The sequence below is a fragment of the Perca flavescens genome, chromosome 22, assembly GCF_004354835.1.
Source record: "Perca flavescens isolate YP-PL-M2 chromosome 22, PFLA_1.0, whole genome shotgun sequence".
NCBI classification, from domain to species: domain Eukaryota; kingdom Metazoa; phylum Chordata; class Actinopteri; order Perciformes; family Percidae; genus Perca; species Perca flavescens.
The window spans coordinates 20,738,392-20,756,005 of record NC_041352.1 but is presented as its reverse complement, the minus strand read 5'-3'; the positions used below and the strand labels follow the sequence as shown (position 1 = coordinate 20,756,005).

Genomic DNA, 17,614 nt, shown 5'->3' with positions numbered 1-17,614 from the left:
TATCAGGCTTTAAAAGTTGTAGTTCCTGATAGTGTCTTGCAGGCAGAACAGTGTGTGGTAAAAGGTCAAAGTGTAAGCAAAGAAAGTTTTGAGTTTCAAGTATTTATTGGCCAAAGCTAGTGGATGTCCTATTAGAGAGCAAACAATCAATCAAAACAGCATTCTTTGATTTTCACTTTTGGCATTAGTTTTTGATTGTTTCCTTTGACCCCATATGACCTCTTGGTTTCGCTAGTAGGGGATAAAAAAAGACCATCAACTGAAAATGGCTTTATGTAAGACTGAGACTCTTTCTTCCTTTGGTGTACCAAAGAATTGAAAGAATGTAGTGTTGTTGTTGTTTTCCATTTCTGAAGCACCTTATTATTCCTGCAGATGACCAGACTCTGTCCAACACCCATACCATTGATTTACATGTATCTATCTTCTTCTTGGATGCTTGGAGTATTGGTTAATTGCAATTTAGTTGCAATCATGTGGAGCTATATGCTTAGCGAAGCAGTGCCAACTGATTAAGAGCCGGCTAATCAATGCAATTTGCTGCGACAAGGTTCTGGAAAGTAATAATGTTTGAAATTTGCGGAGTGAAAGCAAGCTGTGAGTCAGGTTATTGGTTAGTGAATGGAAGAATAGTAGATAATAATCCTGTATCCAGCTGGTGTAGTGATGGCACCGAATGCTAAAAATAGATTGCTTGTAAAAAGGTAGTACAAAGGGAACTTCGCTTCGTATCTTACTCTACAAGTCCTACCTTATTTAGAGTTTAGATTATTCTATTAGATTATTCTGTACTGTTATGCTAAAATGGTCACTGTGAACACGGCCAATGTTATTTTAATAAAATATCTTGGCCCGATCGTGTGTAAACAGCATCTTTCTGCTTGGCTCTGTGCAGCACGCTAGATTGATCTCCACCCTGATGTATTTCCATGTCTCCCCTGTGAAGCCCACAGAAGAGCTGTGAGGCTGAGACGAATCACTCCCAATCTAAATATAGATTCAGAAATATTCCGCCGCTGCTGCTGCTTCTATTTTAAATAATTCCACTATTATTAAGCAGCAGGAGATACATCTTATCCTGCTCTCATGGCATTCAGCTTTGTGGAGTAATGCAATTCCCCTCCTTTTTCTCTTCCGAGTGTCACATGCAATAACTTCAGCCCCCCCCTGCTTAGAAATGATAGGGGAGGAGGGAGGAACAGGGAGTGCAGAAGGAGAGAGGCAAAATTATGGCAGTGCCAAAGCCGGCTATTTCCGTCTGGCTGTGAAGATGAGGAGGAGAGCGGACACGCATTTGTGATTCACAATGTGATCCCTGGATTAGCTCACCAGCCCCGCGTTTGTCTCTTTGCAGCGTCTTATTGACGCTGCTGGGGAGGCTTAGAATGGAGTAAAGTAACAGAGTGTCGATTGCCATTCCTACTTGTTTTTTTCAGAATGCCATCATCTCCTCCAGTCAAGTAAGGAAAACAGACATGAGTAATGAATCCGAGGCGTTGTGGTGCCACCTGGCCTCAATTTGCCAAAAGACACTGATAGGTGCTTCACAGTAATGTGGGAAAAAAATGCATAAAACGTGTTAATTAAACATGATTTTACTTGTCATAACAATATTTGCAGCTCATGTGTCACAAAATAGCTTAAAGGAACAATGACATTTCCACATTCACTTTGCCCCCAGTTTCAACAAGGTTACTCTTGTTTAGGTCTCTTCACTGTTTTCCTGGTGATGTTTCTTATCTTCTCCCCACTTTTTTTCCTTCTTTGCTTTAATTTGAGCATGTATGTAAAAAGTGGTTATTGGTAGAAAACAGAAGGAAATGCTGTAGTTGAACAACTTCCCCATGCACTACAACACAGCGTATGAGACTTATTTTCCCTTTGTTACTTCCTACCCATCTGTGTATGCACCAGTGCAGGCTGCCCCAAAGACCACTGCTGTCGTTCTCTCCCTGCATGTTTTCCCCTGTGAGACATGTCACGCCATCTGCTCTGCTGCTTATGCATTCATAAATGTTAACTCATATGAAAAAGTGGTAATCTGCAAGTCTGTGTTTTTAATTATGACACCTTTTGTGTTGCACATTCCTTGATGTGATGGTTTTGTAGTGCGCTTCCCACTTATGACTTGTTCAGACCTTCCTTTAAATTCACCTTTGATAAAACGATCAGTTGATGAGTTTCTGTGGTTCTCTCTCAGCCGATCATGTCACTTACCCAGATCTTCTTCTGCTTGATCCATACAAACTTTCTTGTTATTTAAATTGGTGTTTGTTTTAATAGTAATAATAGCAATTTGAGGAAAAAGCGTAGCTAACTGAAAATGCAGCCTGTCTAACAGCTGCATTGCATTGTGGTCTATTGAGGCTACTGTCACAAGAAACGTAGTTACACATTAAAATATGACATAATAGTTTACGTGGAATTTTTTAGTGTCACTAGTTTGAGACGATGATCCAGTCTTGATTGTAACGACTTATCAGTGTTTGCTCTCAAGTTTAAGGATGTTAAATAAAACTAATTTAACCAGGGGATATTTGGCAAACAAGTCTTCATTTGTTCTAAACAACCAATATGTTTTCTGATCTGGTGCCCCTGTTGGCAAGATGACATAGTTTCTGCCTTTTAAAACCATTACAAATTACACAAAAAAATATTTAATATATTTATATGAATATTTTATATTTTTCTGAGCTGCTTTGGTTTAATGCCACAACGTTAGAGGAAAATTATGGTTATTGTTTAAAGACACCTGCCGGTTACGAAGGAGGTTGTAAACCGCAATGTCAACGTATCAAAGTCAGTGGCTTTGCACAAACCAATCATCCACCCTGACCTCCACACAGAGAGGTCTTGCGGTTCTATACCTTTAACAGCATCAGCTACATTTGTCTTACTTAGTCCACACAAGTCGAGAACCTCGACACCTAGTTCATAGGCTGTTGTTTTTCTGATGAGGACCGTATCTATGTAATGATACTGACCTGACAAATTCAGACATGCCTAAAAAAATTAGAGGATTACATCACTCTACTTCCCCCTGTTAACCCAACCTGATTGTTAGGGGCAGAGTAGAGAGCGTCATGGTCTTTTGCGGTTTTGAAATCAGTGACCTTCGAGTGCTATTCCCCCATCTTCTGTTCCTTGTCTTTCCACCTGTCCAATCCCAGCATTGTCTTTGTGCCAAGCTAGGACAAGGTGCCACTTCAACCCAACTCGGGGCTCTGCCATGCATGGCAGGCAGGCAGGGCTTCACAGCACATCAGGGGGCTAATGAGAAACAGTATGGCCAGGGGATAATGTATCCTGACCTGACAAGCCATGAAACACAGTCTGCCAGCCATTTCTCTCCCGTGCTCTGCTCTGCCTTCCATCCAAGCTGTTCTGACACTTTCAATCTGACTTAAGTGGATCTGGAGGGTTGTTGTTTGCATTTCCAGCCCTCCCTTCATACCCTGCTTCCCTTCTTCCTTCTGCAAAGTGCTGTGGAGTTCCCCAAAACATATGAAGTTGTGGATGCACTGCTGCAGCTGGAGTGTTCATTCCATCTATATGATGCAGACAGATAGAAATGATGAGAAATTGGAAAAAGAAAGATGGCATCACCACATGTAGGCAAGCTATTCCCTCTCTGATATGTCCCTTTGTGCCCAAGCAAGATGGAAATATCTCTCAGGATCTAACTGGTGATGAGGAGGGAGGGGAATTGTGGGAGGCAAGCGTTAGCCAGCTCTGGTCTTGACTGTGCAGAGTGTGAGCTGGATGTAATTTACACTCTGCCCACCTCAGGGATCAGCGGTAGCAGAAGAAAGTATTACCTCCCTCCAGAAAGCTGCCCTTCCCATGCGGTAGTGAGTGTCGGCTTTCATATAAAAATGGATCCATTGCTATTACAACACCCCACCTCTTATCTGCTCCCACCTCCCACTCTCTCACACTGAAGGTGTTTTGTAGATTAGAAAAAAAGAATAGGCCAGTAATGGGTAGGAGATGATGACCAGAATAAGTGAGGCATGGGCAGACCGGATGGCTGTCACTATTTTAATGTCAAAACATTAAAAGTAGCAGGAGATTTTGTTATGACAGAAATATTCCCGAGGCTGCACCATCCCATTCTCTACTCGGATGGAGACAGACACCCTAATGGCTGAAAGTCATTTTTCTCCCCTTTAGCTGGTGTTTTTTTCCAAAGAAACTGTGATAACAAAAGGCTGAAATTCAGGGTTGTCTGTTCTTCTTTTGACTGGAACTGGCTAATGTTTTCAGTTTTAGTCACTTTAAAATCTACAAACTGATGTGTTTATACTGCATTACTGACAGATGGCTAATATATGATATTTTATTTTGGCATTTTCATTCCAGTAAGTGCTTCATTAGTATGAGGTTGCTCCTTTAGCCGTCATAGCTGCCAACCATAATAATAATTCAGCATTCAAACCGCAATTTTAAATTTCTATTACTGTAAGTCTAGCGGAGGCACAAAAGAATTTGGGTTATAATATCAGCACCTTAATTTTATAAAGCTCTGACCACATTCACTTAGAGATATGAACAAAATGAATATAAACATTTCTGAGAGGATTTGCAGCGTCTACACTGCAATTTTCTGTTCATCAGGTGTGATTTGGTTGCACAAAGGAAAACTGCTTTCTGACACAAAACAGGAAGACAAAATTATAGTTGGAGTATCGTCTTTGAAGCAGAATGTTGCAAGGTTTATGGCAAACATGGTCTAAGTTACCATCTTTTAGCTCATTGTTTTGGTTTTATGATCAGCAACTTTACTGTTTTAGTTCACTCTCATGGCTCTCATCAACCTCATTTCCAGCTGCAGCATGCAGTAGTTTTCAATTAAAGAAACACTGAGAAAATTCAATATCGATTTTTAGGCTCAAGATTCGATTCAAAATCAATTTTTGATTCAAAAACTATTCTCGATTTAAAAAAAAAACAACTATTCACCGTATGTAAATGCAGTTACTTTTCCCATGTGATTGCAGTAGACATACAATAAATAAAAAAATATGAATCGATATTTGGAATTCTGGAATTCTTGGAATCGGTAGAGCTTTAATCGCGATACGATTGTGAATCGATTTTTTTTTTCTGCACACCCCTAAAGGTAATGTTGCTCTGTGTCTGCTGGATCCGTAAATAAGCATGTTTGCTAACACCTTAGCATATTTCAGGGTTGTTTTTACAGCTTGTTCTGCTGCCCCCAAGTGGCCAAATAAATGATATAATACAGTATAACATAACATAGTTTAACAGTATTAACTTAACACCCCATTTAGGCTTCAACATAATCAAATATAAAAAAATGTTCTTTAAAATCCAGAATCCCCCAATGTTTCAAGAATAAAGAATTAAAAAAAATAAAATCCAGAATCCAAATCCCTATTCTAAACAGTAGATCAATTTGCAACTGTGTTTCTATGATTTCTGGGTGACTGCCAGAGATAATGTGTACTAAATATGTAAATACTTCAATTTCCACAATATGTTTGGTGTCTAACCTTACCCTTGCAATAAAAACTGTAAACTGTTATTAGAGTCAAGTGATATGTACATATAATATGCTAACACAAATACTGGATGCTTAGGGGTGTCCTCGACTAAGAATGAAGCAGGTCAACAGTCGACTGTTTGTCAGGTAAAGAATGAGACTATATGATGAGAGAGTATATACAGTCGAAAAACAGACCACAGGTATTTTTCTCTTTACTGAGTGAGGTAAATTAATTTCCACTGCATTGAGTGAGAGGTCTGACATCCTATGTGATCGATACCCTGTGGGACCCTGACCTTTACGGTAAAGGGGATCAATCCCTGAAACTCTCACCCTCTGCACTGACCCCCCGTGCACTCACACATTTGCATTTTTATTGTCTACATTACAAGTTAATTACATGACACTGCTGTTGTTGGTGCTCTTGTGCTAACCTCATTAATTTAATCTAAGAATCCACCCACTTTCTTTTTTCTTAAGTGTTATTTGTTGAATATCTCCTGTTTGCCCTACAGCAAAAGCTAATTTTCTAAAGCAGTCTTGCACAAAATTATTTGTGTATGCTCTGTGGTGCATCCATTCGGGCGCCATATTTTTTTGTTGTGGGTGTGTTACAATTCTCACATGAAGCCTTTTTTGACTGCAGAGTTTGTGTTTTCATGACTTTTAAGTTAGGCGCTAACACTAGCTGTGTTTATGGGGTAAACCTGGCTATTATTTATACTGTAGTTAAGGTCATATTTAAGGTCTCGGTATGCTTCAAACTAACAAGATTGTACAATGTCATGAACCACAGGCAGGATTGTGGTCATAAGTAGGGAAAAGACTGAATTGGGCAAATGATGGTCATGGCACACACTTCTGGACAGTCACTCCTCAAAGGCATTCATGGCGTTGACCACATGAAAAGTTACATAAGTTGTTGTCTGAAGAATGAAAAAATGCCGCTTGAGAGATAAGTTAACCCTGACTACTTTAAAGCAATGTAGCTGTGTACGTTTCTAAAAGGAAATAACACATTCATCTTCTCACAAATGAAAAGTTGAATTCAAAAGCAATGAAACATACCCTTGCTCAGTTTAATAGTCAAATCAACTTCATACACTAAGCTGGTGTTATTGCTGCAGCTTAACATGGTCTGGTGTGCTGAAATCTAGCCTGTTAGACTCCTCTCACCCTGCTAATCTTTTTAACTTCCTTTAACCAGGACAGTCGGTTTCTGCAACATTACTTATTATTCCTGTCTATAAGACACTGTAAGGGTACAATATGTATGCAACGGTATGTATCATAGCTGGTTTGCGCTTGTATTAGCCATTTATTTAAAAAAAACAATTTAAATCAGATGTTTTAAGGCCCAAGGTTGTTACTGTATGTAAGATGTTTTGTGTGAGCTCGCCAAACCAAATTTTATCAACTACGTTAAAATGGCATAATGTATTGACTCTTGAATTTTGATAGCAAGACAGACTTGTAGGTGAAACAGGTTTATCTGTGCATATTCCAGCAGTATGCAGCTGAATCAGGTTCCTGTCAGTTCGAGAACAGCTAAAATGCCAGGGAAAAAAAGGGACAGTATTTCAAATGTATTGGATAATAGATCCACAGATGGGAGTTGCCTTAGCCCAGTCTCTTGTAGTTGTTTTGCTTTCTTCAAAAAGGTAGTTGCTTTTTCTTTAGTATTACTCTGCCCGACACAAAACATAATTCTCTGCAAAAATGTTTTAAATTATAGGCCACTTAGCTACGTTGTAGCATAAGAAGTGACGGCAAAACAGAAAAAAAAGTTTACTAGTATGAAACTAACTATAGTATATACAGTTTACTTCATATTTAATGTTCCGATCAATCTTCTGGTGCAACATGCTGCTGCCCTCCTTAATGTCTCCTTAATGTTTCTACACTATAAAAAGTAGACTGTCTCCACTCTTTTCAAAATGGACAGAACAAACCGATAACTCAAAACAAAAGTATAAGATCATCGTCAACGACTACGACAAGAGAGTTGAACATAGAGGTAGCCAACATCACAACTGCTCCCTGGAAAGCCACTGCTCGCACCACAGCTGGTTGGCTTGCGTCACCGTCGTATCAACAGGGACACTCTCTATTGGGTAACCAACCCACTGAATCTGCGTGCGTGCGTGTGGAGCCAGCTGGTGGGTGCTGAAATGAGAGATGATTAGGAATGAAAGATAACTGCAAATTAAGTGACTAAGTGTTGATTGAATGAGTAAGTGGGTTAGTGTGTGAATCTTACTTTTGTCTGTTCTTTTAGAGTCCCGTCACTCCAAATGTGTCTTTGTTTTAGTCTGACCGTCTTGATTTGTCTTAAAGTGCTCATATTATGCTCATTTTCAGGTTCATAATTGTATTTAGAGGTTGTTCCAGAATAGGTTTACATGGTTCAATTTTCAAAAAAACACTATATTTTTGTTGTATTGCACATTTCTGCAGCTCCTCTTTTCACCCTGTTTGTTGAGCTCTGTGTTTTAGCTAGGCCTACATCTCTCTTTAGGCATCTCACTTCTGTTCCATCTTTGTTGGGAGTCGCAGTGTTTTCTGTTGGCGATGTTAAGTCCCTTTGGGGTGGACTTTGGATTTTTTCACATTGTAAACCTATAACATGCACAAAAAAGATATATAACACTATAAAGGAAAGGGAAAAAGCCCAAAAGCATAATATGAGCACTTTAAATATTTGAGCAAAGAAACAACATCTCAGTGAAAAATGTAGTTCACTGCAGGGATCGTCTCGTCGTGCGTTCAGTATGTTTGATTGGTGGCACGTTGATGTGGTGCTTAGAGAGGCTGCCCTTTATCCACATCATCACAGGTTCAAACCCCCAACAACACTTGATGTTCCCATCAACAGCCATCATGTCATCGTCCAAAAACAAAACACTGATGACCCACCTGCTTAGTCACTGTCTTACAAGTCATCTTTGATAAGAGCATTAGCAACATCTGCTGTCAGGTCAATATCTCATTCACAACAGGTCATCACACACAACAGCATCCTCAATAAACGACAACATCAAATATGATGCATTATGTAATGCCAGTTTAGAGAACTTCCAGTTGGATGGAGAGAACTTTCATAGTTGTTGATTCAGCTGTATGGGGATTTTGGAGGATGTAGAGGTGATGCTGTTGATTAAATTGCATTATACTGGGGTGTCAACCCCATTTGTATCAATAAAGGTAGGCGTTGTGAAGTGTTGCTATCTTCGTATATTTTTATGAGGAGACGGTAAATTGTCTTTAACTCAACTTTATTCCCACACGTAACCTGCATGTAACACACGTGTGCAAACTGTTCATTTGACTTCCTGTATATCCGTACGTATGCGTACGCACTGACGTATGCTCAATCACAGATCGTAACAGGTTTACGTCTCCCCCTTTTAGTTTGGGGTTTCATACATTATTAAACAAAACAACTGTATATAAGAAACATACTTTTAAGAAACCCATGTATCAAATAAGCATAATTTCTCTTATTCTACTTATCAATACTATTATTTTCAAACTTACTGTTCAAGTAGACATTAACAGTAATACAAATGAACAAGCAAATATAAACAAACAAACATTCTGCTCAGACCTTTCTTTTCCTTTAACATAACTGGTCTGTAATCATTTGTAAACCTTAATAGTTAAGTTTTTTTTTTTTTCTTTAACTAGTAAGTCAGCTTGACAGCAGGTTTCACAGCACGTCCAGAGCGTGTCCTCAAAACTCTGGGTGATGGTGTTATGCTACCAGTCTCAGAGTCAGTTTGGGTTGGACGGGTGGCGGATGCCATGCTACCCGGTGGGGTGGAGACTTCTGGTGACTGTGTTGGAGTCTCGTCCCTTTCTTGGTTGATGATCTGCAGATGCCTCCGGTTTCGTCTAGTGGTGTCTCCTTGTGGCGTTTCACCACAAATGAACGTGGCGTGGAACACGAAGCCTGGATCACCCTGGTCCCTCTCCATGTCTTCTCTGAGTCTGTTTTCAGTCGCACTCGGTCGCCGACACCTAAAGCAGGAAGCGGCTTTGCTGTGTATCTCCTGTTGTAGGTGTATTCGTAGGCCTGCTTAGCTTTGCATCTGTCTGCCTGACTGTAGACAGATTGGGCCATGCTGGTCTCAGCTGATGGTGGAGCTTGAGGACTGTGGTGCGCAGTCTCCTTCCCATGAGGAGTCTGGCTGGGCTTTCTTTTGTCGGCTCTGTGGCCTTGTCCCTGTAGATCAGGAGAGCTAGCTGGGGGTCTTGTTGCCTAAGGATGCTCTTAGCTGTCCCGACAGCTCACTCCGCCATCCCATTAGCTTGGGGATAATATGGGCTCGATGTAGTATGCTGGATATCATACTTGGATGTAAAGACCTGGAACTGCCGTGAGGTGAACTGCGGGCCGTTATCTGTAATCAGCTCTTCAGGTATCCCGAACCGTGTGAATATGCTCATCAGCTTATTTACAACTGTTTCACTTGTGGTCTGAGTGAGACTCAATACTTCAAGCCACCTTGAATAGTAGTCAATAACAACCAGGAAGTGCTTTCCTTTAAACTCACAAAGATCTGCAGCCAGTTTTTGCCAAGGGAGCTCTGGCAAAGGCGTTGTGATGAGTGGTTCCCGGCTTTGGCTTGGTTTGTGCTCATTACAGTGTGGGCATGAGGAGACTTTCTCTTTTACCGCATGGCTAATCTTTGGCCACCAGACGGATCACTGTATCTCTCTCTGGATTTATTTAGGCCTTGATGCCCATGGTGGATCCTCTCCAGCATCTCAGATCTCATTGTTTGTGGGATCACTATTTGGTTTCCCTTCTTCACCAGTCCATTATGCTCGCTAAGACTACTTCTCTCCATAAAATAGTCTAAAGCTGGTCTGACAACATCTCCTTTATATCGCGGCCAGCCAGACTTAATGTATTGTCTGACCTTCTGCAGGGTTTCATCCTTCTCTGTCTCTGACTTTATACGCTCCAGCACTATTTTAGGCCTTTCCAGCTCTTTCCACGTATGCCTGGATGTCCTCGCTCAGTTTTGTGTCGTCCACTTTTGACTCTGGGTGCCTCGACAGAACGTCAGGTACTATCAGGTTCTTACCTGGGATGTACTCAGCGACAGGGTTGAACTTCATCAGGCGGATTAGAAGTCGCTGACACCTCAGTGGAGTTTTGTTTAGGTCTCTGTGGTTGATGAGTGTCACCAGTGGTTTATGGTCGGTAAGTAATTTGTAGCTTTCCAGACCACACAGATATAGATAGAACTTTTCTGAAGCCCATACACTAGCAAGACACTCCTTTTCTATCTGTGCATACTTCTTTTCCGCTTCATTTAGTGTACGAGAGCAGTAGGCTACTGGTTTGAGTGTGCCTCCGTGATTTTGCAGCAGTGCTCCTCCTAATCCATAACTGGATGCGTCAGCACCTACTACAGTGGGTAGTTTTGGATCAAAGTACTGAAGAACAGGTGCAGAGGATATCAGTGTTTTTACCTTCTTGAAGGTTGCTTCTTGCTGCGAGTCCCACACCCATGCTACTGTATTCTTCAACAGCTCGTTAAGGGGATGAAGGATTTGTGACAAGTTGGGTATGTATCTGCCAACATAATTCACCATACCAAGTACTCTTTTTAACTCACTCACGTTTGTCGGTGTCTCCAGGGCGGTGATGGCGGACACTCTTTCTGGGCTTGGAGTTACGCCCTCCTGACCAATAACCTGGCCCAGGAAGTGAAGGGAAGGCTGCCTGAACTTACACTTCTGGCGGTTGAGTTTTAGGCCAGATGCGTGGATTGTCTCCATCACCCTTTTCAGGCGGCGGTCGTGCTCTTCCAGAGTGGTGCCGAACACAAGTATGTTGTCCATGTAAACTACCGTCCCCTCGTGATCCTGCAGCAGTTCTTGCATCCTTCTTTGGAATATCTGGTGCAGATGTTATTCCGAATGGGAGCCGTTTAAAGCAGTAGCGACCATTTGGTGTTATGAAGGTAGTTAACTTTGAACTTTCTTCGTCCAGGGCCATCTGCCAAAATCCACTGGCAGCATCCAGAGTTGTGTACACCTTATTTCTGGCCAGTTTCTGCAAGATGATGTCTGTGGTTGGCAAGATGAACTTTTCCCTTTTCACGTTCTCATTCAGTTTAGTAAGACTCTTAAATTCTCTAAAATAAATTCTTACTTTTCCTGTCCTGTTAATCACAGGCACCATTGGTGCTACCCATTCTGTGGGCTCCGTCAAGTAATATGTAGCCTCATTTATTATTGTTGTGTCAGCACCAGAATCTATCTTGAAGCTAACTGGAGTATGGCATATCACTAGAGTTGTGCGCCATGGTGGCTCTGTATCGGTGATGACTTCATCTACTGTAGCCTCATTCTTGGTTGTAGTCTCATCTACTGAGCCTAAGAATAAACTGTCAACTTCTTCAATTACTTCTTGTATCATTCTGGTTTTGCATTTGTTGGCAAAGTGACCAATTTTGTGGCATTTATTACATTCTCGGTCTTAGCAGGGCATTTGTCTTTTGCATGCCTGCGCCCACATCTTCCACAGTTTTGCCTTTCATTTTCTTTCCGTCCTCCTGTTGCCTCGTACTGTGTTTTTCCACTTACTTTTATAAGACTTTGATTTCACTTCATCAACGTGCCCAGATGCGCCAGCCTCGCTGTTCTGTTGCTTCACTAGCTCAGAGTGCCTGGCCATGTCAACTGCCTTTTTCAGAGGGAGGTCACTTGTCATTTGTAGCTTCAGTGAAAGATCTTTGTCTTTAATCCCTATGACAAGTCTATCTCTTATTTCCTCATCCTTCTCATGAAAAGTCACAGTGAGCTGCGAGCTCATACAGGTGCCTTATGTACTGTTCAACAGACTCACCCGCCTCTTGCGTCCGCTAGTGGAAACGTGCTCTCTCGAAAATCACGTTCCTTTTCGGCACAAAGTGCTCGTCAAACAGCCTCAGCACATAGTCAAAATCCTCTTCCTCGTCATCCTCCAAGTAAATTGTCTTTAACTCAACTTTATTCCCACACGTAACCTGCATGTAACACACGTGTGCAAACTGTTCATTTGACTTCCTGTATATCCGTACGTATGCGTACGCACTGACGTATGCTCAATCACAGATCGTAACAGGTTTACGTGACAGGCGTAATAACAGAAACACCTCTCTGTATAATGCAATACAACTAAACAGCACCACAAACTAGTTTAAACTAGGTGTACTTTATTTCTTGGCCAGTACCTGTAACTTCCTGGCATCTCTTCTGGGCCAAGAAATTGTCCAGCACATAATCTCATAATGAAAAGTGGTTTCCCAAAAAGTCTAACTATTCTTTCGAAGGTTTGGAGGTATTCACTACTCAAACACCTGTTCTAAACCCTAACACTAACCCTCCCCTTAGTGAAAAGTAAGGGAGAGGTTTGTTTGGGGAAAGAAAAAAGCATCCTGTCAAAAGGTTGGTCATGAATGATTTTCACTGAAATCCTGGAAAGAAACATAAGCAATGGAGGAGTGATTCCCTCAGCCAGTTAGCAAACATGCTCTCCTCCAAATGTGCCATTGTGCACTTCCACAGTTTAAAAAAGTTGCATCTGCCTATGGAAGCTAAATGTTACTCTTTTCAGGTGAGCAGCTGTAGAACACACTGTTCTGTTTTGTAGTTTCCAAATGGCAAAGCTTTGTTTTGGAGGGCAGATGCATAACCAGGTTGTGTTAAGTCAGGTGTCTGGGGAGTCTGGAGTCCAGGAAAGCAGAGGAACATGGTCATGGCAGACATCCAGCTGGGATGTGTTCACCTGCCTAGAAAACCCTACTGTAGATATTTCCTAAAAATGTTCTCAGTACCAGTTATATCTGTGCAATTTAAGCAAAGGAAAACTTTAAAGAACTTTATTGAAATGATACTGTATTACATTTAAAAAAAGAGAAACATCTGTAACATCTGATGTGATATTGTTGAAACAGAATAATAAGCTAATTTAAAATGTTGGCTACTAAGAGGGCTGCTAGATGTTGGCAACACTCCATTTCCAGAAGCCTTTACTCATGCTGAAACTGAGACAAGACAAAAAGGGGGAGGCAGGCTGAAGAGTAGTAAGTGTGTTGATAATTGTCTCCTCGATATTGATGTCCATTAGATAGGTATACAGCACCCTGATCCTCTCACTCCCCCCCATGTGCATGCTTGCTTGCATGCACGCACACATAATACCCAATCCATCTCCTTTCCCACAGCGCTGAATCTACATTAAGATTGCAAGCACTTAGCATTGATTATTAATGGAAGGTTTGAAAGGAAAAGTGGGCCATAAACTGATCTTGCTTTTTATGCACCCTGACAGGGGTTCACAGCCAGTCTTCTTCCCAGAAACCCTACTGATGGAAAGTATGTGTTATGCTTGTGTAAGGAATTTCTGCTCAGCGTTGTGCAGCCTGAGGGTCATGGCAATGTTTGAGTGAATATCTCCTCATGAGCAAAAATCAAAGCACATGTGCATGGAAACAAGCATATTTGGCATTTTTGTCACCTGTTCCAAAAGGTTAACACTCCAGAGATTGGGAGGTGGCACCAGATGTCCTCGAAATCCATCAAATATTTGTCAAGATATTTCAGTCGGGAACAAAGTGGTGGACAGACCAACAAACGAGTGACCTTGCCATCCCCAGAGCTCCGGTGCTGGTGCTCGGTCAATCAGTATTAAAATCTCCCATGACCTGATCTGCTTTTCAAGTGACCACATGTGGACTTCCATAGCTCGACAAAATTATTATTAGAAAGTAAAATAGAATTTCTGCTCATAATAAATAGGGCCAAGGAGCACATCCCACGCATGTTCAAAAGACTTGGAAGGAAAAGTGACTTCAAGAGACAGAAGCGATGCTGCGTCAACATATTTTGTGTGCATGATTACTTACAAAACTGTGTAATAATAACCTAACTTTACTGGCACAGTCTAGCATATAGTTGGCAAATGTAAAACCTTAAACAATAAAATCTAAAACTATTCCTTTGTGATTTTGACCAGTAAAAACAAACCGCAGGTGAGATCGCACCATTAAAAGAGAAGCTAACCTTTTCATGACGACTCAGTCAGATTGTTTGGCGCCGTCCCTCAAGGAAACAATGCTGCAGATAACACCTCCCCGTCTACATCTCATCATAAACAACACCAGCCTTAAACTGGCACGTGATAGAGATCCAGATGCAATTTTGTAGTTTATCTAAAAGGAGTCATGATCTGTGTTTTCCCTCGGTGCTTTTTTACTCATCCTTCTGTGCTCTCTTCTGTCCCTGTGGACCTAAATGTGCGTCAGCAAGTTGCTCAGTGCCGGCCCGGCCTGCTATCTTTTTTAAAATATATTTATTACGTTTTCAAAGATAACATAACAGATACACATATAAAGTTCTACACGTACAAAACAAATCATAAACAGACAAAATACAAGCAAATAAGAATAAAGAAATGAAAAGATATACAAGTAATTTGACCTGGATTTCATATGGATGTTATGTTTGTATTAAGCAAACACCTTGCATAGTGACTTTCAAGGACTCTTATAAATTGTCCCCATATTTTGAATAAGTTCTTTATTTTCCCCTTAGAGGCATAAGTCAGTTTTTCCATGGCTAAACAGTAGGAGAGGCTTTTAAACCAGTGACTACCTGTTGGAGTCTCAGTGTTTTTTCATGTAGCTGCAATACAGTGTTTAGCCTTTGTTTATACTTGACAGACTCAAATCAGGTGGAAGCAGTCCAAGGATAAACATTCGCGGGCAGACCGCTATCCCTCTTTTATGAAAAAAGAAAGAATCCACTGAGGAGCAGTCACATATTGTTATTTAGATATTTTCTTTAACCATGGGAAGTTTTGGTGTCCATGGATAGTCTAAAATGTAGCTTCAGAGGCATTTCCATCCTGCCTAGAGTAGAATTCAACACCCTGTATGCATTTAAGATAAACAACTGAGCACTCCATCACAAAACGTACTACATGCATGGAGAACAGACTTGCAGGAGAATATTACAGATGAGGAATGGTCTAAAGCATGTTCTCTAGCTCAAACCCAATCCATAAATACTAACTCCAAACTATTGCAATATAAGTGGATAAGTAGACCATACATAACCCCAGCTAAGTTGCATCGCTTTAATTAACATAATTAACACAATTAACATACCAGATACCTGCGTCAAATGTAATGACCAAAAAGGAACTTTATTCCATTGTATGTGGGAGTGTCCACGGATACTTTCATTCTGGAGGAAGGTGTTGGACCTGGCAAGCCAGATCACTGGCGAGGAGGTGCCCCTTAGCCCTAAATTATGCTCACTAAATCTCTACCCAGACAGCTTTATAACCTCTAACAAAGTTAGGTCTCTACTGAATATTTGTTTTTTAGAAGCCAAACGATGCATTGCCTGCTCTTGGAAATCAGACACGCCTTGTGGCACATCGCAATGGTTGAGGGGAATGACTTTTTACTTAGCTCTAGAAAAGATAAGTTACACAACAAAAAATAAGCTTGACAAGTTTTGGAAAATCTGGAGCGTTTTCTTCGATTTTCTTGAGAATAACAGTATGAATGTGGATGGTTGGAGTGATAACTAGCTGGACCAAGCGTTTTATTTTTTTAATTTATTTTTTTTAATTTATTTTATAAATAATATAACATTCTCTTAATGCCTGTAGTGTACCATCTGTACTGTACGGTGTTGAGATAAACAACGGCTGTGTGTTTTTCATGTAAGCATACACCTATGGATGTACGGACTTATGACTGTGGATACTACAGCTACTACATTTGATCCTTGGTCTTTTTTCTGTTTTATGTTATGTGCCTTGTACTGTTTTTGTCTGTAAAATGTACAAAAATTTCAATAAATACATGGCACTCATCTATTTATTATTTGTTCTGTGACACATTCCCTTTGCAAAGCTGAGTCAACTGGAGCAAGCGTTGTCAGGAGTTTGTTCGGTCAGCCAGCGTTTGGGAGCATATGAGGATGTGGGCCACCCTTTCTCCTGCCTCTTCTCCACAGCCTGAGGGAATGTAATAATGCTTTGGCTAATCCGATTAACATTAACAATCCCACAGGGGAAATCGCTGCACATCTGCAGCGGACAGATAATTATGTTGCCTCAGATGTTTGTTTCTTTTTGTTTGTTTTGGCGCTTTTTATGTCTTTGGAAGACATAGTGTTTTGTTTTTTGTGAGCTTGGATGGGCATCATCTCAGTGCGTTTCTAGGTATTTGTAGCCCACATGGGTGGATGCTCTCCTTGTCTCAAGGGCAAGCTATGTATGATGTTAGCAGGCTCAAATGGATTTGTTATTTTGAGTAATGCCAAGGATGGTTATGAAATGCAATTGCACTTCACTGTTCTAGCTTGTTGTTTTATCTATTGTTGCCAAAGAAATTCATGAATTTTCTCTTTGATGTATCAGGTGTAAATTGCTTGAAATGGCTCTACAAATAGGGTTTTACCACTATTTATATTAGTAACAGTTCCAGTAATAGCAGGGCCAATAGTAGTATTAGTTGTACTACTCAACATGAGTAGTACAACTACAAAGTAGAAGCAGTGTGAGTAAAATTCATGCTACTGTTGAAATACCCTTTATTTTTGGAAATCTGTCTGAATGTGAGGGGGGCCAGACGTACGGTATCTGACAGACCAAATTTAACATGAGCTTGTGGATTCGTCTGGTTTTCCCGGCGGCTAGAGCCCCATTATCATCTAGATAGAAACCACTCACAGTTATATTGATTGATTTATTTCTGGATAAAGACAATAAAAAAAACAGTAATCCAAAGGATAACATGCTAAAGTAAAATACTTATTTCCAGCACGGTCCTTGGTGTTTCACATGTAAAACAATATACAAAAAGCAAACAAACCATTATGGAAAGACATACAATATGGAGGAGGAAGTTGAAAAAATATAAACATCACGTAAAAAACAAACTAAATGAAAAACAAAAAATAATAATATAAATGCTACACAAACTCACCAATTTATCAATAAATATTCACCTTATTCCATAAAAACTGCTTTACCTGCGTTTTAAAAATCCTTCGTGATGATAGGAGTTTTGTAGTAGTAGGCAAACA

The 17,614-nt window shown here is 40.6% G+C and overlaps 1 protein-coding gene across 1 annotated transcript in view; it reads left to right on the top strand.

Moving 5' to 3' along the window:
- The window catches only part of gpr158a (G protein-coupled receptor 158a), an 84,964-nt gene that overhangs the window by 52,817 nt on the left and 14,533 nt on the right, over nucleotides 1-17,614 (top strand). The gene's annotated exons all lie outside the window — the stretch shown is intronic.